This window comes from Alosa sapidissima, chromosome 5 (assembly GCF_018492685.1).
Source record: "Alosa sapidissima isolate fAloSap1 chromosome 5, fAloSap1.pri, whole genome shotgun sequence".
NCBI classification, from domain to species: Eukaryota; Metazoa; Chordata; class Actinopteri; order Clupeiformes; family Clupeidae; genus Alosa; species Alosa sapidissima.
In genome coordinates this window covers 11,208,315-11,233,100 of record NC_055961.1, presented here as the reverse complement: position 1 = coordinate 11,233,100, position 24,786 = coordinate 11,208,315, and the positions used below count along the sequence as shown (strand labels likewise).

The 24,786-nt window shown below is 41.7% G+C and overlaps 1 protein-coding gene across 5 annotated transcripts in view; it reads right to left on the bottom strand.

The window, feature by feature from the left end:
• The window catches only part of kdm6bb (lysine (K)-specific demethylase 6B, b), a 48,851-nt gene extending 40,010 nt beyond the window's left edge, over positions 1 to 8,841 (bottom strand). For 2 of the 5 annotated variants that reach the window (XM_042091473.1, XM_042091478.1), the window contains exons 1-3: positions 8,473 to 8,841; positions 6,587 to 7,030; positions 1,365 to 1,622 (exon numbers count right to left, since the gene is read on the bottom strand). The gene's annotated coding sequence lies outside the window, so the exon portion shown is untranslated. The remainder of the gene's footprint in view (positions 1 to 1,364; positions 1,623 to 6,586; positions 7,031 to 8,472) is intronic. The other 3 variants (XM_042091477.1, XM_042091479.1, XM_042091476.1) reach the window with 2 other exon arrangements.
• Positions 8,842 to 24,786: the final 15,945 nt, after the last annotated feature.

The window sequence follows — 24,786 nt, the reverse complement described above, 5'->3', positions numbered from 1 at the left end:
GTCTCTTGTGTCTTTCACTTGAACTGCTCTTTCAGTCCTCACCACTAGTTCTGCAGTTAGTTTCCTTCTGAAACTTGTCATCAAAATAATGCACTTCCTCATAATAAATACTACACCTAAAAAGTAGCAGTATCTTTTTTAAAAGCATGCAAATGTATATAACGTGTGAGTGCATGTGTGTGTGTGTGTGTGTGTGTGTGTGCGTGTGTGTGCATGCATGAATGCGTGTGTGTGTGTGTGTATGTGTGTGTTACTGCAACACAAACTACAGGGGGAAGTTCTGCCACTTTGTCTGCTGGGATCTGTAATTAAGTTTGCTTTCGGTTTCCAGACTCTTCTCATGTCTTCCTCAGACAGACACTTTCCGTGACATTGACTTCCTGTTGCTGAACTGGTAGAACATGCTGCTACTACAAAAATAACAACAAAGTTCTGGGCTCAATTCCAAGAAAACATACTGTTCAAATGTGCATCTGACCTGAACTAGAAGCTGCTTGGAATAAGAGTTAAATGAAGTGTCTATCAGGGTGTTGGCCTATCCACTTGCTTGTACTTTATGTTGGCTTACAGAGGTGAAAATGAATTGCAGAACTCAAATGTGCACTGTCTGCATTGCCTGGTTGTGTTAAAACACTGTTAAGTGTTGCAGTTGTGCTGAATCGCTATGGCCGCCAGCGTGTGAATGTGCCCCATTTAAAGTGAAAACAAACAGTAGTACTCTTGCAGAGAACACAGAGGCACATTTTGCTGCGGGGACCTACATTGTGGCTGGCCAGCAGTAGAAACGTGAGCTGCGCTTTGAAGGCAGCCTCTCAATGACAGCTCGCTGTGGCTGTGAAAGAACTGAATCAGAGTGTGGAGGATCCTCCACAAACTAGGTCACAAATGAAGGGATATTCTCTGGCAAGCACAGACCACAGGCTCTCTCTCTCTCCCTCTCCCTCTCTCTCTCCTCTCACTCTATTGCTAGCCTCAGTTGACATGCACAACACATGGGTGGCTGAAGCAATTAAAATTGAATGCTGAAGCCTTTTGCAACTGTGTGCCTGTGTGTGTGTGTGTGTGTGTGTGTGTGTGTGTGTGTGCGTCGTCGTCTGTGTGCACCAAGCAAAGATAAGGATGTAAAGCATACAGGATCTGCACAACCATGGCAATAATGCTATTGCAAAACATGCAAAAATCTGCAAGCAATAAAAAGCACCCTGATGACAAAGATACTGCATGCAAAAAAAGGCACATTCATACTGAAGCCTACATAAGTACATTAATCTGTCACATAAAACCCACAGGGAGAAACACACACACACACACACACACACATACACACACACCATTTCTCCCCAATCCTTCCATTTTCTTCTTACCTATCGTCACCTTGTTCCTTTCTTCTTGGACCAGACAGTCCTTTATGCCCTTTTCTTTTCTCCTTTTTTATATTCTTCCTCACCTCTCCTCCTCCGATCCTTTTCTCTCTCCACTTCTCCCCTCTCCTCTCCTCTCCTCCCCCTCTCTTCTCTCCGCTCTGATGCTGGGATGTTCACATCAGACCCATCCACGTGCAGAGCCCCTGGAGGCGGGTCCACTCACTCTGCAACTGCATCCGACCCAGCTGCCAGTCAACACTGCACGGCCAATTACAAGAGAGCAGCCGCTGTCATTCACTACATGCTAGCCAATGAGCAAGAAGGAGGTGGGGCATAGTGAGAGTAAAAAAGCAAGAGTATGTCTTGCTGTATGTGTGTCTTGGAATAAGGCCAAAGCTCCATGAGCTATTTTTAAACCACCACCAAGGGGTGGCAAAAGACTCCATTTTCTGTTTTACAGGATTGGGAATTTTTCTCCTCTGTATTGCATGCATGAATGAGTTAAATAATCGGTACTTTTTTAGCTGTCATGACCTTGCAAGGTTTTTATCCATGATTTCATGCAACAGCTTTTTAAATCTCACTTGAGTGCAACAGGATTAGGCCGGGGTTTACAGCGGAACAGACTGCGCTAGACTGACCGAAAGCTTTTCAACACTCATGGAATTGTACACACTTATGTTTTGTAGCCAGCATAGTTTCCCAGTTGTGGTTGGACATTTATATACAGTACACTCATCATGGACATGAATGTCATGGCAATAAAAAAGGCAAAATAAATTCAAATGTGTCACCAAATTTTTGTTTTTACACTGTCATGCACAATCATTCTGCCCCAGAAAGAGAGCAGTTCAAAAGAAGTCACTGAAAACCCCAAATTGCTGTGATGATGAGTGCCATGTAAACTGCTGACCACAACTGCACAACCACATAAGATTCAAACTATGATGAGACCAGGACCTAGCATTATCATCAATTCACAAAGTCACTGAGTATCAATCACCCCCAAACAGGTTTGAGATGTTAAATGCACATCTATGAAATGTTTTGTCCTATACTCCAGATCTAGACGTAAACCAGCACTCATGAATAAACAAAAAAGCAAGCAAGCAAGCAAAAAGCAAGCAAATCAACAAATAAATAAATAAAAACATGTAAACAAACAAAGAGATGATGAAAATTAAGAATCCTCATAAACAACCAGGGCTGGCAGCATCATGGTATGTAAACACTGTCTGAGTGCATCTAAATATATCTGAAGTTTAATTTATACGGTAACTAGGTCGCACACTCCCATTTACTTCCATTCCTTTCTGGTTTCTTGCAAATTAAGTTAACTGAACTGAACTGTGCAGTGTTGTGGACAGCTAGTGATCATCTCAAACTTCATGGATATTCCCATACGTGCCATGGCTACTGGGATATTAACACAACGTTAGCTCCCTCTTATGCACGAGTTTTACCACAGCACCTCTAAGCAGTAGAGGGAGTTGGGGTGTGATTAGGTTGGGGGTTAGCCAGTTTATTGTGCTTAGCCGTGCTGCTGAGCTTAGCACAAGTTTTACGTCTGATAGAGGGAGGAGTTAGAGAGAGAGAGAGGAGGAGGAGGAGGAGGAGGAGGAGGGGAAGCAGCTGCTGATAAGACTCAGAAGTGTGCTGATGAGGAGACCATCAGGTGTTGTGTGGTCAAGACAACAGGAGATAATGGCTGTGAATGTGTGTGTCTGTGTGTGACACCCTTCCACATGTCTTTTTCCCCGTTTGTTTCCCTACAAGATGACAGCCAAGGTGACACCCAAATGCCAAGGCAATGAAACAGAGGAGGTGTTGGGAGATACAGAAGGCTTGAGACAGATAGAGTGAGACTGAGAGGGGGAGAGATTCCAGCAAGCCCAACTGACTTCCCATAGCAACAGCCCTAATGCTGCCCGGCCTCCATTGGCCAGCTGAACAGCTTGCTGCACATCCCTATGTAGTCTTATCAGCCAATCAGAAAGCATTTCTGCTGAGCTGGATTCCATGTTCACCATGGTAACAGAACTCCACGCTTGAGTCAGTAAAACATGAAATCCCTGTGCACTCTCAATGGGGACTGACACATGTGATCATAATTACACATTCCTGACACAGTAACGTTATAGAGCAAAAATTATAGATGCAGTTATGCACAGGCTCTACATAGGCACTGGTCTCAGTTTAGCAGCTTTGTGCAGGCAGCCACTAGATTCACTGTCTGAGAAACAACCTCTACAGGGGAGGTTAATATATAGCTAAGCTTCCATTGTGAGAGAACACAGATGAAAAACATTCGGTGATTTGGAGGGAGGTGATTCACGTGCTGGCAGCAAGCCAGTGAACCCAACGACTCTGAAGGCGATGACATCACAGTGGGCTTGGGGAACGAGGGGTCTGGGTAGGGTAGAATGTAAAGGGATGCATGGATTCTCATGCAGAGCCTTATTTTCAGGGTGAAGTCTTGACTGTGCTAGTTGGTTTGCTGTGAGCCATATTGGGATTTATAGCTAACCTTTAAGAGCTCTGAAAGGAGTGTCCATCTCTCAGAAAGTTTACCGATTTGTTGGACCTCTGAACTTTAATGGTGAAGAGATCAAACAAGTTCTCTTTTTTTGTCTTCAAGCATCTATTCATAGAGACAGATTAGAGTTATTTGCTTATAGTGGCTTTCACTGATAGTGTGAAGTAATTTTCTTTGTGTGCAAAGCCACAGTGGCTGATCAGCTGTCGGGGAAGCTCTGCTTATGCACAAACCTGCATCTTGTGTGAGGCCATAATAAAGATAAGACACAGCAGGCAGTGGAATCAGTCCTCCCCTCCTCTCCATCACTCTTTCCCTTCCCCTCTATCGCTCTCATTCTTCTCCTTCCTGTCTCTCTATCTCTCCCTCAGTCCTCTGGGTATCCTGCAGCAGTATCAGGCTGGCCTGGAGGTTCGTCAGAGCAGGGAGATATGCATGGGCTGGGCGCAGATAAAAAAAATCCCTCTGACTGTGAAGCTCAGAGGCCCCCCACTGTGGCCCCATAGATCCCACCAGGGCCCCGTGTGCTCCCGCTGATGCTGTTGCATACTGCTGCATCGTAGCCTGGAGAGTGCCGCATGCGACCGATAGGGTAAAATAGAAACCGTTTAAGACTGTCTGCATCTGAGCCTAGATTGTTCTGTGCACCCAAAACCTCAAAGTATTTATACCTTATATGTTACGTAGACATTTGTGGTTTTGTACGTTTGGGCTAGCAAAACATTGCAAAGGCATTGCTTCATTAACCAGGGTTCCTGAAAAAAATATGTTTTTTTGTATATTATTGTTGACTCTAAATGCCACTCTACATACTAGTTCCTGTGTTTCTCATAGTAGGTTCATATACAGGATTCAACATGTTTATAACAACACGACTATTGGTTTTCTAACTGCTACATGGCGTGTACTATTCCCAAAAAAGGCCAAAAAACGAGAGATGTGAGCATGGACAGACAGGTAATATTAATCAATGAGCATAAGAGTGTATTTTTGTGTCAGGCTTAACTGCATTATGTTATGTGCGGATGTCTTGCCTCCGCTGACAGTTACGAGTGTAGACTTCTCAAGAGTTCTGTAAGTGACTAAATGGCTTCCTGGAGGGCTTTCATGCAGACAGAATTCCATTCTGTTACTTACAATTACTTATCTGTCAAAACAGAGGTCATAGCGAAGTCTACACATGGCCTTTCAGAAATGTGATTAGTCACAGAGAGCCTTTGAATGTGGCCCACTGTCACAAGAAGAAAGTTCCTCATTTCACTCATTTTTACAGTTGTTTCTTGCAGTACAGTGATTTCAAATTTTGCAAAAAGCAATGTATAAAACGCGGCTAATAATATTATTAATAAATTATGGGTAAGTGTAGTCTTCAAATAAAAGGTGATTTTAAAGCAACACCAAAGAGTTTTTTGTACCTTAAAATAATGTTTCCAAAATCGTTTCAGTGGTTCATCAACTCGTAACAGGGTGAACGGCAATTCTGCATTCGCTTCGCGGCCCTCTATCGGCTATAACCGCACTATGTAAGTTTGCCAGATCGGGTAGCGGATCTGTAGTTCGATTGAATGAGACATAAGAAACTACAAATTTGACTTGCATCTGATGTCGCAATACATCGTACTTGTATAAGTCATGCAAAATATTCTACCTTGTCTGTGGACATCGTTATTTGCAAAGCCGGTGCTGGATAAACAAATAGCGTGCGTGCGACAGAGGGAAAGTTCTTTGGTGTTGCTTTTAGGTCATTTATGCTGCAGTTAATGCAGTAGTAAAGACTTTAATTAAAAGAGGTTTTAAAGTGTGCAGCTTTGTACGTTTTGCACATCATATTATTGAATAAAAAAGCACAATATCTTTGTCTACCAGAATAATTGTTAGTATAGATATAAATAGATTTTGTTTGACATTTTGATTGATGATTTTGTATGATTTGTCTCTGATCAATAAACAAAATAAACATGTCCAAGTACCTCTCAAAATGCTTAATGCTTGGGGTTGCAAGTGCAATAAGTATCACACAAAAAAGTCTTTCTCAGGGGGCGATGGGCAATTTAATCTCTCAAGATATAAATGTCTTTATACTGTCAGGGGAAAAAAAAGGATTTTGTGCAAATATCCATCTTTGAAAATACCAGTGTGCATTCTCTTTGCTTGCATGTATTGTAATATTCTGCATTTCTGAAATGTATGATCTTGATAAAGCCAAAACATGAACAACCAGCGCACATCTCAGGTGAGATGGAATCACCTGTTCAGTATTCAAACCCTCACTTCCAACAGCTGGGAAGGGACTCGGAATGGAATGGATTTCTCTTGAATAAACATCCCTGCCTTTGATTCTCTCAGCTTGAGCAAATGAGCTCTGGCTGTATGGGAGTCATGAGTTCATTATGTTGCATTTGAATAGAGACACTGCACTAATAGCTGGACTAATTCATTTGACGAACAGTATGTCAGTCAGGTAACACAAGGTGTCAGTGACAGATAAAGAAATGGGCCACATATGAAGCTGAGGAGAACTCAGAGAGGCACAATTTCACATGGACATGCTGTGTACATGTCAGGGAAGACAGCGACTTCAAAATCCATTTCACACATGGCTGTGTCATGCTGATGAACATGGCATAACCCGGCTCAATCCCCCCTCCCCCCCACCCCATTGGCCAAGCTTGCTCCCAACACCCACCTCCTTGTGGAAGTCACTGGCTCGTCAAGGCTTCCATCATGCGTTCGCGTTTGTGGTTGGCTGATGGCTGGCTGTCCTCAGACAGGGGCTGCAGCTGGTGCCCTCCATCTCGAGGAGGAGTGCTGCATGATGGCGACTTCATCTTGCCTTTGGCCTTGCTGTGTGTGTGTGTGTGTGTGTGTGTGTGTGTGTGTGTGTGTGTGTGTGTGTGTGTACGTGTGTGTATCTTGTGTGTTGGTTTCCACTGCGCATGCTCTTCACCAGAGAGGGGAGCACTGAGTTCATGAGGCGTGTCACTGAGGCCATGCAGCCCAGTATGGAGAACACACTGACAGCCTTGAGGGGTGTCTCTGATGGATGCGGGGTCTCTGCTTCTGGGCCTCACCCACAGTGAAAAGATCATCTCTGGAGGAGAGTTTATGTCCATGTTTTTGCTGTTTCCTGCTAAATCAAGAAAATCAAAAACGAGTGCATTTAGTACATTTTGGTTGTTTGTATACAGTAAGTAAGTATAAACATTGACTGGACACCATACACTGTGTGCGGGACAACAAATTCAATGATAAAACATAATATGAAAATGTGTTGCTTGGAAGCTAGCAGCGACAGCAAGGCTTATTCAATACAGAAATGTTGACCAAGGATTTTGTGTTGCTATGGTGAAGTAATTATGCACCAAAAAATAATGTTAGTCACAGTAATCAAATGTGCTGCATGCTTTTGTTAATTATCTATCTGCTAAATAAAGCTATCACAGGGCAGAGCCAGCAACGTCAACACTTATTAGATATACTACTACACTGTATTAGGCAGTACTTAGTGGCACACTAGACTGATCAATACAGCTGAGCCTGGGAAGAATATGACCAACGTTTTTCCACATTCATATCGAAAAAGACATATTATGACACTTCATTCGTTGCAAGCAAGGAAGTCAAGGATTCCTTGATCCTCCATTGCCACCTTGTGGACAGTCAGTGAATCAGTGGTGCCCCGTGACTAGTAAACTATTTTGGAAAGACATTAGGCAAAACTGAATATACAGTCTGTCAGTAACTGTGACCTTGATTAAAAATGTAGCTGTATGGTATAACCTTTTCTAACACTAGAATTACTATTTTGCAAACTCACAGTAGTCAAAGAATCTTGGTACTGAACTAGCGGCCTATATTATTGGTGTGACGATTTATTATTTATAAACTGTTATTCATAAATTACAGTAACAATCAGATTATGCAGATAGGCCCAGATGGGTGCAATGTGCATATAATTTCCCACTGCATCGAATGCAGTCTAACACACAGTGCATACGTTTTCCAGCTCTTGGCTGTTGAGTGTTTAAGTTCCTGCACACAAAAATCAGATTTTTGGTCAGCCCATGGGGGTTTGTAATAGTTGATATTGTAGAGTCTCAAGACAATCCAATGTGTAGGCCTACATGATTGTGTGTGTGTGTGTGTGTGTGTGTGTGTGTGTTTGTTCCTGATGTTCCTGATTAAATTAAAACATCAATTTGCTAATGTAGGCCTACTAGTAGCCTACTGCCATCATGGTATGCAGCTACATATCTATACCCAAATGGATTTAGAGATTTGGCTGATGTAACAGTTAATACAAAAAAAGTCCTGAACACAGCATTAGCCTACATAACTTCTCAAAAAGTTTGTCATATCAATATTTTACATTTACATCTTTAAGTTATGTTTATATTCATGAAAAATATATGTTTAATTTTGCTTATTGGGGATTGTCAATTTTGAGACAGCACTTCAGGCTATAATTCAATAGACAGTTTGGGAGAGACTGATATGTCACGCCATCACCACTTACCTCACCAAATGATTACATAATTACTTAACACTGAATCCTTTATATGAGTGTCTTACCTTTCCTTGGCATCGTTTAGGGCACCACGTTGTTCTAAGGAGACCAGTGACACGGCGATCCAACACGAATTGCGCAGTTATAATTCCCCTGAATCTGGGACATTCTATGTCTCTCTCGCGGTAGCCTACTTACGGACTAACCGTCATGTCGTTATCTGCATCTCCCTCTCGATTTCCTAAAAGCAGAGCTTTAAGCGACGAGGGAAATGTTTCATAGGAGTTAGCACCAGCAACGCACTTTTGCGTGTGGTAACTGGAAAATACTTAACCGCGCGAGAGCATCTTCATCCAATGATGACATCAGCTCATACCTCCTCAGCATTAGCAAGAGCCGATAGTTGTGGTCTATCAGAAAGTGCAGCTGTTAGCAGAAGGGTGCGTGCAACCAAAGTGTGCGAACTTCTCTCTCTCACACACACTTTCACACAGAAATTTCCGTCATGGATAATGACGTGGGTGCACATCTGTGTGTCCTGAAACTATTACGCCAAAAATGAGTTTGAACTGTGAGACATTTCCTCTTTGCTTACAGGGCTGGCACCAATCCATACTGCATTACCACTATGCCAAATGCAGAGGTGTCAATAGGGTTATGTCTCATTGTGAGATAAGCTCATACCTGTCAACACTCCCGTTTTTCCCGGGTTTCTCCCGTATTTCAAGGTCATCTCCCAGCACCCTCCCGTTTTGTTATTTCTCCCGGAAAACTCCCGTATAATTTGCATTGCCATCAAACTTCATTTTAAAATCATTGATCCATTCAGGTTGCCAGATTGTGTATGAAATACACCCTGCACATACACGATCACTTAGTTTCATTTTCAACCGTTTTGTCATAGGTTAAAACCTGGCAACCCAAAACCCAAATAAGGAAGCGGGTGCCGACTGCCGAGTGAGTCTCGTCGTAAGCAATCGGGCTAGTTGAATGGCCTACTCCAGAACTAGCTGTTGTGAAATTGTTGGGAATTTAATTGAATAACACATCACATAAACTGTTGTTGATACACTGAACTTGTGCCCTCGGAACCAAATCTGACAGCAAGCAGCTACATAACTGGAATAAGGTAATGGTAAGGTAAAAGCAACGACCGAAATGCAGTGTTGAAACACGTGTATGAAACATGAAACGTATTAAATATGCAAACACAGATCCGGTATTAAAGTGACACCAGACAAGCCTGATGCTTTTTCTCTACGAAACTCCCCCTCGCTCGGTCTGAAGCTCTTTTCCTTTTCTTTACGTCTTCCGTCAAGGGTCTTCGCTGCTTCTTCGCCGGCTCTGCCATTATACACACGTTTGCAACAATCTAGCGTTTTGTTAGCCTGCCTCTGTGCTGTAAATTGATCCTGCTTCGGTCGGCGGGTAGGATACACCGAACTTGCAAGTGGGATATTCTTCCTACAGGCAGTAGGGGCGGGCGAGAGAGCCTTCATTCGCCCCATAAAGAGTCATTTAACCATATACCGACTTACGAAGATGATTAATTAACACGAAAACGTTGCCTGGTGTCCCTTTAACACAGACCCCGCAGCCCACCCCCCCCCCCCCCCGAAAAAAAATCTCCCGTTTTTGGAAAGCTAAATGTTGACAGGTATGGATAAGCTCTTAGTATAGCCTAGCTTAATATAGAGAGGTGCATGCATGCCTTACAAAATTGGTTACAGTTATACCAATTTAAAAGGTCCAAGCTACAGCCTGGCAGTAGCCTACAGCGCTGGACGAGCCATGCATCTGTAATCTAATGGTAAGCTTGTGTTTATACTCTTAGGGTTGTGTTTTCACACAATAGTATAACTTACTTTGGATCTATAAGACTTGTAGATACGTGATTACTGTGAAACTAACTGGGATATGAGCAAACAATTTATTTCGACTTTTCACTAGTCACTCCTCTGACTCAAAGACTGTCTCATGTCTAAATGATTGCAGCTTGAGGCATGATATTTCTTAGGAGAGAGAAATCATGAATAGGATAGGCCAAACCTTCTGAAGCCACATGATGTATCTCCTACCTTAGTTTGAGTATCCCTTCACTTAGTTTACATAGGGACTGCAGTATAAATGACTAGGCCTATCTGAGAAGACCTTGACAGTATGTTTCTTGCACTATCAATCAGCAACCATTTAGGAGTGATGGAAATAGTATGGTTGCTGTGAAGTTGGTTGGAAAAGATGCCTCATGTGGATGTGTTTTATCAGTCATTCTTTGTGTAAAGTTGTCAAAAACTGAGCGAGACCTAAATCCCCTAACGAGTAGGCTACAGCCAGTTTGATTCACTCTCTCTACGAAGGAAGCCCTGTGTTATCACAATCTCGTGTTTGTGACACGAGCTACTATCTGATCCATTGACTCACCGTCTAATTTGGTTTGATGCTCATTGCTTAGCTACACAAGGCGGCCTGGTGCCTGGAACAGTTCCAGTGAGAGTAAACACAAGTGGGGTGGGCTAAGCTAAGGCCCAAATGCCAACAACTGGAGAGCTCTCTGTGTGTGAGCTCTCAGTGGGATGATGAAATTACACAATCCATGCAGTTATCTGGCTGCCTCACCAAGCCACCAACCACTGTATCTACTGAGGAATTATGAGGCAACTTCTGGAATTTTCCACAAAGTCCACTACAAAATGTTGAATATGCATGCTGTATTTTCTCTTGTCAAAAATATAAACATTATAGGCTAAACAATAAGGCAATTCTTATAGTATGGAAAAACAGAATGCACTCTCATAATTGTATTAAAGCCTCAGTACCATTAAACAATACCATAGTACAACGTAATAGTAGATAGTAATATGATCTCCAGATTCACCAGAAGGTGAATAGACACCCAGACTCTGCAACTGTCATCACAAGGATGTTTAGGATGCTTCTCCACTGTATGGAAGCCTACTCACACTTTCAAACAGTGTGCACTGCAAGGCCTTGAGAAGACAAAGACTAGGATAGAAATGTTTCAGGCTTAGCCCATCTTCAGTTCTCTTCAAGTTCTCAAGTATCCTTTCCACTTGCCTACTTCTTCTGTTGGGCTTTACATACACAGAAGACCTCAACAACATGAGGTACAGACGCCAACCTTGAACCGACTTATGCTCCAGACAGCAGGTGTCTGGCCCGGAGCTGAGCACAGGAGCAGATTCATTCCCATTTTGATAAGAGAATATACAGCATGCATATTCAACATTTTGTAGTGGACTTTGTGGAAAATTCCAGAAGTTGCCTCATAATTCCTCAGCAGATACAGTGGTTGGTGGCTTGGCGAGGCAGCCAGATAACTGCATGGATTGTGTAATTGCATCATTACATTAGTTGTCAAAGTTTTCTTTCTGCTGTGAGAGGGAGGGGTTAGCCCGATTTCTGAAAGGGAAAGAAGAGGGGGGTGACATGAATGATGCTGCTGCTTGTCAGAGGAAGAAGAAGAAGGAGCTGCCATGTCACTCTTCCTCATGAGTGGAGAGAGACAGCAGCAGATTTGACGGCTGATTTGCTAATCAATTAATGAAAAGCTGTGACAGTGTCACATGCTGAATCACTGGAGGGGAACCGAGTTGAAAGGCAATGGCTGTCACTATCTTCACAGCAGGTGGATTGAAGGCTTGAATTCGCCCCAAATTAACATCACACGGCAACTAAACTGATCAAGTGATCAAGAAAAACACTGATTGAATAACAAATCCACTCATGTTAGGGAAAATACATTACATCCATGTAATGGTTTAAGAGCAGAATTAGAAAACTTTGACAACTAATGTAATGATGTGTGATATGATGTGATAACAAGTCACTATGCTCACTTCTAAAACAAAATCAGAAACATTATGATCTAAGAGGGCTAGGACAGTCTTGAAAATAGCTCATGACTCGATATGCAACTTTTCCTTAGTTTCCCTCGCCCAGTTGCCAAACTGTCATAATATTACAAGAGAAGAAGACTATATCTTTCAGTCTATTATCAATTTGCCATGATTTTTTGTGTTCCATGCTGTTGTATGATGGCCTATGCTACGCTACAGCCAGGCTTTCCCCCCTATATTCATTGTCCTTCTCACTTGTCTGATCTTCATTCCATAGATTCACAGTTCAGAAGTATGGACAAAGCTGAGCAGCAAGACCACAATGCTGGTGGCACCACCCACCAGGTAACCATGACAACCCAGCCCAATCTGTATTGTTTCCATGTCAACCATAGCGTCCATTTACATTCTGAAGTATGGTCTTTAGCTGTAGCGCATACACATGCACACATGAGTGAAGCACAGGCACGCATGCACACACACACACACACACACACATGGATCCTGAGACTACACATGTACAGTATGGAACACACACACACACACACACACACACACACACACACACACACACACACACACACACACTAACATTAGTTGTCAACTATTTTTTGTTTATCGGTTTGTGCCATTATTAGGGAAAATACATTACAGCTTCTTAAGCTTAAATATTTTCAGCTTTACTTACTCCTCTATGACAGGAAAAAACTAAATATATTTGCCATGTGGACAAATACAAGGCATTTGTACACTTTTTTCACCATTTTCTGACATTTTATCGATCAAATCAAACAATCAATCAAACATATAATCGATTAATCAAGAAAGTAATCGAAAATAATTTTTAGTTGCGGCCCTAACACACACACACACACACACACACACACACACACACACACACACATACACACACACACACACACGCACACACACATACACACACACACATACACACACACACACACACACACACACACACACACACACACACACACACACACACAAACAGGGATTCAACAAAGTATTCGTGAGCACTTGCACACAGATGCTAATGGAAAAGTAGATGGCAACATACGGAGCACTGTGTGTATAACCGGCGAGGATTATTCTCCATCCAAATAACTGTCAATACTCCCCGCTCATCATTAATTTATGTCTACATTAATTGCCTATCCAAAGCAAACCTATGTCAGCTGACAGTACCCTAAAAACTGAGACAGGGTTTGAATGACTGAGAGCCATAATCAAGCACCCATGCTCTGCTGATGCGTTCGTCAGCATACAGTATTTAGCATTCTCGCGGTGCATGGCAGTGAATGAACGGTGAGGTCAGTATGCCACTGCCGCCTCGCCTTGCTAAATGGCGCGGTGCCATTCGGCAGAAGAATGCTGGTTGTCATGGCAGTATGAGGAAAGGAGAATTCCGAGCGCTGCTCAGGGAAATGAATGGAAAAAAACACTTCAGGGGTGAGACGCTCTCTTGACCTTCAGTGCAAATGAGAGGGAATTACATGAGCAGACAGGTCTGCAGACACTGTTTGTGGCTGCATACAGACACACACACACACACACACACACACACAAACACACATGCACATACACATACACACCCACACGTACACACACACACACACACACACATACACGCACATACACACCCACACACAAACGCACACACGCACATACACACCCACACATACACACACACACACACACACACACACACACACACACACACACACACACACACACATACACACATATGCACATACACACACATGCACATACACACCCACACACAAACCCACACACGCACATACACACCCACCAACACACACACACATACACACAGACACACACACAGACTTTTCTCTGCATCTGTTCTCCTCTATCTCCCTCAGGTCCTTTTCTTTGGTCTCCCTCACACACACATTAAATAGTCATTACAACTTCTCTGCGTTCCCAAGGACTCAATCATATACAGTAACTAGTAAGAGAGAGACTATGCCAGATATGAGGGCCAAATAGTTTTAAAGCGGTTATTAAGTCATTAAAAAAAATATCATGTGCTTTTTGCTAGTTACTGTAAAAAGCTCAAACATCCTCAATACATTCTACCACTCTTGTCAAGCAACCTTCAGGCAAACAGCAAAACGCACAATACGCTTTCTCACACGGCCCGTCTTCTTTGGCCTTCAGATGAGAACACTTCATCTGTGGAGTCAGAGGCAGGCCTGCCAGAGGAGCTCTTGGCTGAGTCCACTTGTCTGAAAGCTGCTGCTGCTGCAGTTACGAGTCCAGGGGAGCCCAGGGACTCCTCGTTCTCCTCCTCACATCCTTAGACGACCTCGAAAAGGGCCCGGTCATTTATGGGCCACTACGTTATTTATGGGGTTGTTCCCAAACTCTGCAAGGTGGCAGCCTTCAGAAAGAGCTTCCGCCGCAAGAGCAAATTTTACTCAGACATGTTTTGAGAAAAAAAAATACATTAAGAGTGGGAGCGGTTTGTTAGGGACAGCATTTTTGGATGCCATTAAGCAGAGTAGATTATTACATAGAAGCAGACTTGCAGACTGGAATATTTTCACCTCAGTTAAACTTCCTTGTCTGTATTCTATTGAAGAGAAAGCACCAGCTACTTGAGATTAAAAGCCTTGCAGATCACACTGTGATCTGTGAACTGGAAATTTGCATAAATTGTCTGTACAGTTCTTAATGAGAACACATGACTCAACTCCTGTTAGGGACATCTATCTCAGACGCTGGTGACGTGGAGAGTCCAGGACTGAGCTGTTTGAATCTGAATAACTGACTTTAGACACTAGAGGGCACTGTCACTCTTTCCTATGAAGTCCATGTGTTTTTCATACTTTCAGGTGGAATGTTCTTTACTGTACACATATGACAAACACAATATTTTTGTTGAAAGTAATGCACTACTGATGCTCATTCATAACTCGGTAATACCAGTTATTACATATTATTGGGTCATGTTATAACAATCATTACTCAAGTTCAATAAAAATGGGATTAAACTACTGGTCATAATGGTGGGTTCCATAAAAAATGCTATAAAATCTGAATGTTTCACTGATATGTCCTATTCCTAATAGATCTTCCCAAAAAATCAGACAAAAAAAATATTTGTAGGCTACAATATAGGCTACAGAAAGTCTCATTCCTATGCTGCTATACCGTATCTGGGCAACAAGCAAGTTATAGTCCACTTGAAATAGCCACTTACTCTGCAGAACTGGTAACACATGACATTTATTGTTCAATTAGTTGGTGTGTAATAAGATATGTCAATTAGGAGTAAAATCAGTTAAGGCCACTTCAGGCAGCACAACACAAGAGTCACTGTGTGTTGGAACTGTGTCTGTTTGTTCCCTAACAGTTTACAGCTGCCATCCATGATTCCATAATTTTACCCATAGAATTTTTCCTTTATAAATGGAATTATATACCGTTACTAATGACAAATTTCATTATAAACCATGCTATGTTCCTGCTGCAGTGTAGTAGGCCTACATTCAGGTGAAAGGAAAGATCAGTAAAGTGATCTCCAACAGCCTCAGAAATGCTGGACCTCATGCACATTTTTTGTGAGTGAAATTGCCTGTAATTTTGTCTGCCTCGCGTGCTGTGTGCTGCTTATGCACAGGCCTGTTGGGTCACCCTACCCTGCTGCTGCTGCTGACAACGCACACACGCTCCCAATGATATTTCATCAGCACGACAGCCCAGCTTATGCGCTATATGCTGTGGCATTATTTTGGCGTTGTCTTCAGCTATCTTGTCATACGTAGGATGTATGAAGCAACGTTATCCTGTTCCAAGTACTGATGCACCCGATTGTGGCAGTAAATGTCAAATGCGCCTCAATAAGGAAATGGCCCATCTGATATTTTTGCATCAGGGAATAAAAAATACTGGTTGTGAAACATGTAGGCATAAATGTAGTGGGTGGCAAGCATAAAATAGCTTGCATGCTGCCCACGACATGAAAGGCACTGTTGATTAGCCATTCAAAATATATAAAGCAGAATATCAATTTCCTTGGCCTATGTTGAAAGTCAAATAGTTGGAATCTAAGCTGTGAGTTTCTGATAATGGCACACTTTTAATAAGCATGCAGAATAGAAGTAACACACTTATGTATTCTGATCAACAGAGGTGAAAAATGACCTGTGAGTCTCTCATTCCTCAGCTTCTGAGGTAGGTCCGTCACCTTGCTTGCCTATTTATTTCCAGTCGCACACACACCGCCTTGACAAAAGCGGAGTGAAAGAGAAGTACATGGTGTGTGTCTTGTTTGTCAGATACAGTTAGCTGGTGTTTACCACGGAGCGCTGTGAAGCTTCCTTTCTCCCCTTTCAGCGCCGTTCCGCCTATTTGCTTTACAGATGCAATTACTGTGGGCCTTCTGTGGGCCCTACAGGTCCCTGTAGTCTCTTTGTGTAGATGTGATAGTTCCCACACAAGACAAAGTCAACTCTACGTCTTTATGCTGCCTTTAGACGACCAGCTGCTGAAAAGTGTTCCCGGTTCATGGCTACTGCTTAGTTACGTTTGCAATTTTTGATAATGTAACCACTAATGCTGTAGCACAAATTGCCTCTCGAGGACAGTAACATTTTCTAAGTCTAAGTAAGTCTAAGTCTAACACTGTAACAGGAAGCAAGCCTCAAATGTGTCCTCAAATGCCACTTGCGATAAAGTCGTTAACAGATGAGCAAAACAAATCCATCTTATTGAAACGTCAGCAGACATTCAGTAAAACCACTAACATGATTTTACGAGTAAGTAAGACAAGGCACTGGTAAGACAAGGCGCCACAATGCTGAGAGTATTGTGATGAAGATCATACACACTTGGGGATGAAGAACACAAGAAACAATCAAACCAGTGAGTATGATTCTAAGAGACAAAAACAAAGAAGGAAAAGACCCAGCAAAAAGGAGAAAAAAGACTAAAACAAGAAATGTCACCTAGGGAGAGAAATCGGGGTACAGACACTGACAGGTACTGTAGTAGTCAGACGGCATCATGGTTGGAGGGAGAGACTCATATCAGGAGATGACACTCAGTATCGATTTTCTGCTCTTGTCCTGGAAAATCACAGGGAAGAGCAGAGAGAGTGTGAGAGATCTGGAAAACAGCCGCGAGTCAGGGATTTGGAGGGATTTTTGAGGAATCAAACGCTTAATTCTTTCTGGTGCCAAAAGAGTTGTTAATTTTTTCCTGCACTCTCTCTCTCTCTTTCTCTCTCTCTCTCCTTTTCTCTCTCTTTCCCTCTCTCTTTTTTGTGAGTTTTCAACAGTCACCTTTGTTCAGGTCATATTTTTGCACATCTCACATATTTTTTGGTGCAAGCTAATTCAGTCATTATATGGGAAGGAGATGCATTTCCCCTAAAGGGTTTACATTGATGCGCATAGAGAGGGAAAAAGAGAGAGGGAGAAGGGGTGAGAGAGAAAGAAAGAGAGAGAAAGAGAGGATGATGGGGAGAGAGCGCACTAGCTTCTCATTTCTTTAGCCCTGGCTCTGCTCTCTGCTCTTTCCCCAGGTGTGGGTAATGAGCATGGCAGATTTGGCTGTATTCTTGGCTAGCGCCACACTAGGGCTCAGGGTAATGGATTCTCTTGCTCCGTTGACTCCCAAAACTTTGGGATTACTGGCAGATGGGCGGCTCTGCCTGGCCTTCCCTCTCGACTGCCCTCTCGCCATCCGCGATGTCAGCAGCGGTAGTGTCCAGGGAGATGGAGGCAGGATCCACATCACACAGCCACAGACATGGGCAATCGCTTTTGCTCTCGGTCTGTCAGTTTGTTTCTGACTCTGTCTGTCTGTCTGTCAGTTTGTTTCTGTCTGCCTGTCTGTCTAACTGTCTGTCTGTTTTCTTCTGCCTCTCTGTTTGTGTGTGTATATCTGTCGGTCTGTCTCTCAAGATGGGACGCTGTATGAAATGTCAGTTACAGTTTTTCTCAGTCGCTTTGGTGCATTTCTTGAATCATCATTAACATTTGCACAACAGTTTCTCAGATTTGCATTTCTCAGAACAATTAGAGCAAACTGCATTGCATAATGGATTAGCTGCAAAAGTCTGTAACTTGTTAAAAATGCTTTGTTTATGCCTCAAAGGCAAATATTTATACCAATGAAACTGTTAAAGTGCAATCAAAATGACAAGTCCTGACGCCATCGTTTATGTCAAGGTAATGAAACTGTTTTGTCTTGTTGACAGTTTATTCTGTAAACATTTTCTAATGAACAATGCACAAGGCAGCACTATTTTCTATTTCAAAACTACAAAGTTGCACATTATTTTGTGTGGAGGGTTGATTGCAAGACAGTGGATATGTTTGAACGTTTTTTTTTTCTGTTGACAGACATTGAAATTCAAATTGACCAATATACAGTAAAACACCCATGGGTCAGAACTGTGCACCACTGTACATCTTTCTATACATCCTGACATACCTGTCTATCAGGTCACATGTATTTATGCTAGATAGACTATTACATCTAGTTATGACAGCTAGTTCAACACAAGCGATGAAATAAGGCCAATTTGTTTTATGGGGTAGGACTATTCAGCAGGGAACCAGTATAGTGCATTCTGACCAACATGACATTAGCAATTGAAAATAAAATAACAGCATATATTTGTACAAAATCAGTTGCATAGATGCACTAAAGCATTGCTATTTGTTCAGGATGGAGAGAAACAGCTTTAATTAAAAAAAGTGATTTTGAGAATTTTTAGAAAAAAAAAAAAACTGTAAAAAACATAATTTAAACATCAAGTGAGAAAGGTAGTGAAAATAACCAAATATAACTTAGCGAACTTTAGGTATATAAAGAACTGTTTGACAACACCTGTAGCAAATCTATACATGAATACTATAATAATCACTCACCTAACATATTGTATGACAAGCTGGACCCAGGTACTGTATGCACAACATTAAGGCCTATTTTATCACTTCACAAACAAGACAAAAAAACTTTACCACCACTGTAACATTCTTAACAAATATAACCTACTCAGTTGGGAAAATATTTTAAAACACAGTGATGCATGCCTAATTTTTAAGATCATTAATGGGAAGGCTCCCCCTCCACTCAGCACTTGTATACAGCAAAAGTCATCTAGCAGCAGAACCACAAGGTCTGCCTTAAGAGGGGACTGTGCAGTCCCTCTTAGGTCCAGTTCCTTTGGCCAATTATGTTTTTCTGTGAGAGCCTCTAAACTATGGAATCAATTGCCAGTGGACATTAGAAACGCCACCTCTCACCATACATTCACACACCATCTTAAGGACTGGCTTTTGATCCCTTAAGGGTTGTATGGCTGTATGGTTATATGTCTTATGTTCTAAATGTTTTAATGGAGCCAGTCCTATGGCATTATGTTTTATTGCTGTATATCAATTGCTATGTGATTTCATATGTTCTTTTTTTAGCCACCATGTGCCTAGTATAACATCTTGCCAATGGACTAGAGTTGAAAATTAGCCTGCTGGCTAACACTGGCACATTTACAGAAATGTTGATCAATGTGCACTGTCCTTTAAATAAATAAATGAAATTAAAATTAAAATGAAAAAGAAAATGCTGATTTTCAGAACATGTAAACCATATATGCAAATGAGAATAGTATAAAGGAAAGTGAAGGGGGGTGGTATGTTAATTTTGAATTAGAAGGCAGCAACATGTTCCGAAAAGTTGGGACAAGGGCATGTTTACAACTGTGTTGCATCACCTCTTCTTTTCTCAAAAGTCTCTAAACATTTGGTTTAGTTGCTGGAGTTTTGAGAATGAAATGTCCCATTCTGAGGTCTTCTTAGTCATGTTTCTCATTCCATGCTGCACCACATGTGGCAGGTCGGCACTGCAGGCAGGCCGTGTTAGCACCTAGACTCTTTTACTATGGTGCCATACTGCATTGTTTCACAGAAATGCCTTATCTCAGAAAGACATTGTCTGGATGGCAGCATATGTTGCTCAAAACTTCTATCATTCAGCATTTGTACCTGCCAGATGTGCAACTGGAAGGAACTAAAGTACCCTTATTCCATCACAGATGCTGGCTTCTGAACTGTGCACTGACAACAAGTTGGACAGTCCATCTCCTCTTTAGCCCGGAGGATGCAGGGTCCATGATTTCTAAAAAGAACTACACATTTTGAATGCTCTAACCACAGGACAGTTTTCCACTTCGCCTCAGTCCATCTCAAATGAGCCCAAGCCAAGATAAGACAACAGCATTTCTGGATCATGTTCAAATATGTTTTCCCCTTTGCATGGTACAGTTTCAACCAGCATTTGTGGACTACAAGCTATGACCTGTGAACACAAGCTGTGCTCTTAGACAATGGCTATTGGAAATGTCCCTGAGCCCATGCAACGATTTTCATAACAGAAGCAAGTTTGTTTTTAATACAGTGCCATCTGAGACCCTGAAGATCACAGCTGTTCAATATTGTTTTTCAGCTCTGTGCCTTGCATACAATGTTCTTTCTGGATTCTTTGAATATTTTAATTATATAATGTACCTAGATGATGAATTCCCCAATTCTTTTGCAATTCTACACCATTCAGGAACATTACTCTTATATTGTTGCATTATCTTCCCACACAGTGAGATGATGAATACCTGCACATATTTACTTCTGAGAGACTCTCTGGGATGCACTTTTTTTATACCCAAGCTTAGCGCCAGTTAACCTCGTTAGCCATGAAATGTTCTTCCTTGTGTTCTCCTTAGCAACTTTTCTAGCCTTTTGTTCCCCCTTCCCAACTTTTTTGAGACTTGTTGCTGGCATCATATTCAAAATGAATGTATATTTTTCATAAAACAACACAATTCGACAGCTTCAACATTTGATATGTTGTTTGTGTTCTTTTTGCAACTAAATCTTGGGTTATGTGATGTGCAGATTATCTCTTTCATTTACATTTTGCACAGCATCCCAACTTTTTTTTGGAAATGGGGTTGTATCCGTCCTTCTTCCTCTCCAACTGTCTATTCATCATAGGCTATTTCTGTCTATATCTCCCCACATCTTCCTTTCTTACCTCTCTTTCTCCCTCTCTGTACGTCTGTTTCTCCCTCTCTCCCACACACCCACCACCACCCCCCCACCAGAGGTCCCCGATGTGCATGAGTGTGTGGGAGCTCTGACATGCCATCTGAATCATATGTCTCTTTCCATTATTAACATCCTATCAACTTGGCACTGGGAAGCGGGGGGAGGGTCAAGTGATCCATCTCACTCATAAGCAAATAAATGAGTAAAAAGAGTGGATGAGATGGAGACGAAAAAAAAAGGAATGGATGCTAAAGGTGGCAGACAGGATAAATGACTTGGATGAAAGAGAAGGGGAGAGCCAACTGTGGGAGTACATGCAGAGAAGAGACATTGCCATTGACACGGAACAAGAACAGCCTATAGAGAGGTGGGCCACATCATGTAACTTGTGTCAGACTAGCCTGGTTCCATTATAGACCTTCGGACACAAAGTAAAGGTCTGCATGATATTCTTTCAGTTAATTATTTTCTCAGTCATTTCTTCTGCAGTTACAGGTATTTTGAAACTTTCTTTTTATAATTGCATATCGTCTTCTTATTATTTTGAACATTTTAACTAAATCGTGATACGGGACTGTCCTCCTGTTTCCTTCGTCCAGCTGAGTGAATGTTGGAGGTTTCAAATTTTCTTTTTCCTCACCATCAATATTCATATTTTGTAGATGTCATACAAAAATAAACTGAGGGTTTTTTTAGGGAACTGAGTAGATGTTTGTGAGTCTTTTTTTAGAATCATAATCATGCTAATCAAATTGTAGAATAACATGTAATTAACTCAATCAATTAGTGACAGTGGCACACACCAACTCACAAAAGTACACAAACTTGCACCCACGCAAATAAACAGACCCTGTGTAGAGAATGAGTTCTGACAAGATCTTTAGTCTTGAGTGAACTTGAGAAACAAAAGTTCCTTTTATGAAGCCCATTCAATGTGGGAATGCCTCTTTATCCCACCCCACTGTTGTGACTGTTATTGTTTTTGAAAGGAACAGGACACTTATGTAATGGAGCATTATGGTATGGTAAATTTATGGTAAATGGTACATTTTTTGTCTGGGACCAGAGTAAGACCAGAATATGCCCCAAAAGCACTATGCTATATGCTATTAAATTGCAAATGCATAATCCAATCTGAAATTTACACCAATTACACATTTTGGTCCCAAACAAAAATGTGCATTCGTTATCATCAAAAAATAGACCCAAGGTTGCTAGACCGAAGTACCCTGAGTACACATGCAGTCTAATTGGTCAATTTCTTGTCATTTTGTATTTCCTATAATATTGTCCCCATTTCAATAGAATCAATGAATGATGGTATACCAGGATGTCTGTTTAACATGGACTCATGAAAGTGCATTCCTGGAATAACCACTCAGGGGCAACCACTCTTAAGCCTGAACTGGGAGCGAGGGAGAGAGAGAGAGAGAAAGAGAGAGAGAGAGAGAAACTGAGATAAACAGACTTTTACAGGTCACTCTTTTTTATGCCTGAGCTGAGTGAGTGAGATGGAGAGAGAAAGAGAGAGATAGACAGATAGACCAAAATAGAGAGATAAGATGGAGGAAACACATGACAAGTTTCATCTGCCTCAACCAATTCCCCCACCCAATTCAATTTCTAAATTCCTCCTGATTCCTCACAGATGGACATCTTGTTTTTGCCAAGGGGTTTACATGATTAGCAAGGGGGTCCAAAGCAAACAAAATAGATGTTATCCTCCGGGACATCAAACACAGTGCAAACGCCATGTCCCTTTATTTGAGATTTAAGTCACTTCATATGGAGCCTTGTGTAAGTGCCCTCTGTATAACCTGCAAACACTTGAGGTTAGGACCAGCAAAGGGGCGGTCACTGCAGTGCGGAAGATGTTGTTAGCTGTCTGAGGCTGTGGCGGTCAGCGTAATGTTTGATCAGACGGTCACAACTTTGACTCATTGTCAATTAATAGCGTTTTGTATGACGTTCTTTTGTATTTTTGCTAAATGTATGCTAAAGCATAGCCTACATTTCCATAGATAATGCATTCATGTATCAGGATATGTTATTTTATTGTTGTGCTCCATATAAGATCTGCTAATTTAAAATGATCTGACAAACCCCAAACAAAACAAAACAAAACAAAAGAATTTGTGGAGTATAATGAGGCCAATATGATTTTGAAAGTTAGCATGCATACATAATTTGAGGTCACTATTGTTGTATCCAGACAGCGCCAGTTATATTTATTGTAATAAAATAAAATGAAAACTGTTGGTAAACTGCACAGATGTTCTCTTAATTGGCGTCCACAGATCATTTCCAAATGGCACAACGATGGCTATAGAAATGTATCCTACATGTACAGTAGATGCATGATTTATCTGTTATGATGCTGTTTTAACAGTGTGCATATATGTTTATCTCCCTCTGGAATATTCCCCATAATTTACACTGTTTATTTCAAAGTTCATTCCACATTACTAATGTGTGGTTTCAACATAGATATTTTGTGGATGAAGAGAGTTCTCAAGGGAAGATGATTAACAACATTTAGCAACATACACATTGGAATGTATGTCAAAATCTCCTAACACAAGTTCAGTATTTAAATGGCAAGATATGAATTTGTCCTGTGTAAAAAGAGAAAATCTTCCTGACTATATTAGGTTTTTAACATGTTTCTTAATCTTCTCATCACTCTTTTGGAGATCTGAACCTATAAAAGACTAAACAAAAGGCATTTTGAAACACATCATTTCGATCAAACCCTTGTGTGCAGAACATGTAGCTGTACGCTTGTGTGAAGGACCACCGATGCCCTTCAACAGGCACTGAATTGAAACATTTGGCTCGAAGCTGAGTCTATGACTGATAGTAAAGCTCTTCAGATAAGAGACACATAGACACACAGACACACACACACACAGACACACACACACACACTGGCCTAGACACATAGACACACAGACACACACACACACACACACACACACACACACACACACACACACACACACTGGCCTGTGGTTACAGACAGTCCAAATGATACTCAGAGCTGTATGTCCACTTCAGGAAAACATCAGATATTACAGCACCACCTGGATAATGGGCCTAACATGCAGTAGCAAAAGAGAAGAGGTGGGGGGGGGGGGGGGGGGGGGGGCGGAGAGATGGAATAACAGAATGAGAGTGGGAGAGAGGCAGGAAGAATGAAAAATAGAAAGAGGATGGGGGGTGGAAAGAGAGAGAGAAACACTTATGCTATGTGCTAGTTTTAGAGTGTGATTGAAAACACCTGACACATACACACACACACACACACACAGATAGAGAGAGAGGGGGAGGAGGGCCCCTTCGACCTCAATTTCTCAAGTAACTTCATCAACCACTTCAATGTACAGGCAGTTCTTACATTCACAAACCATTCAGCACAAACCAT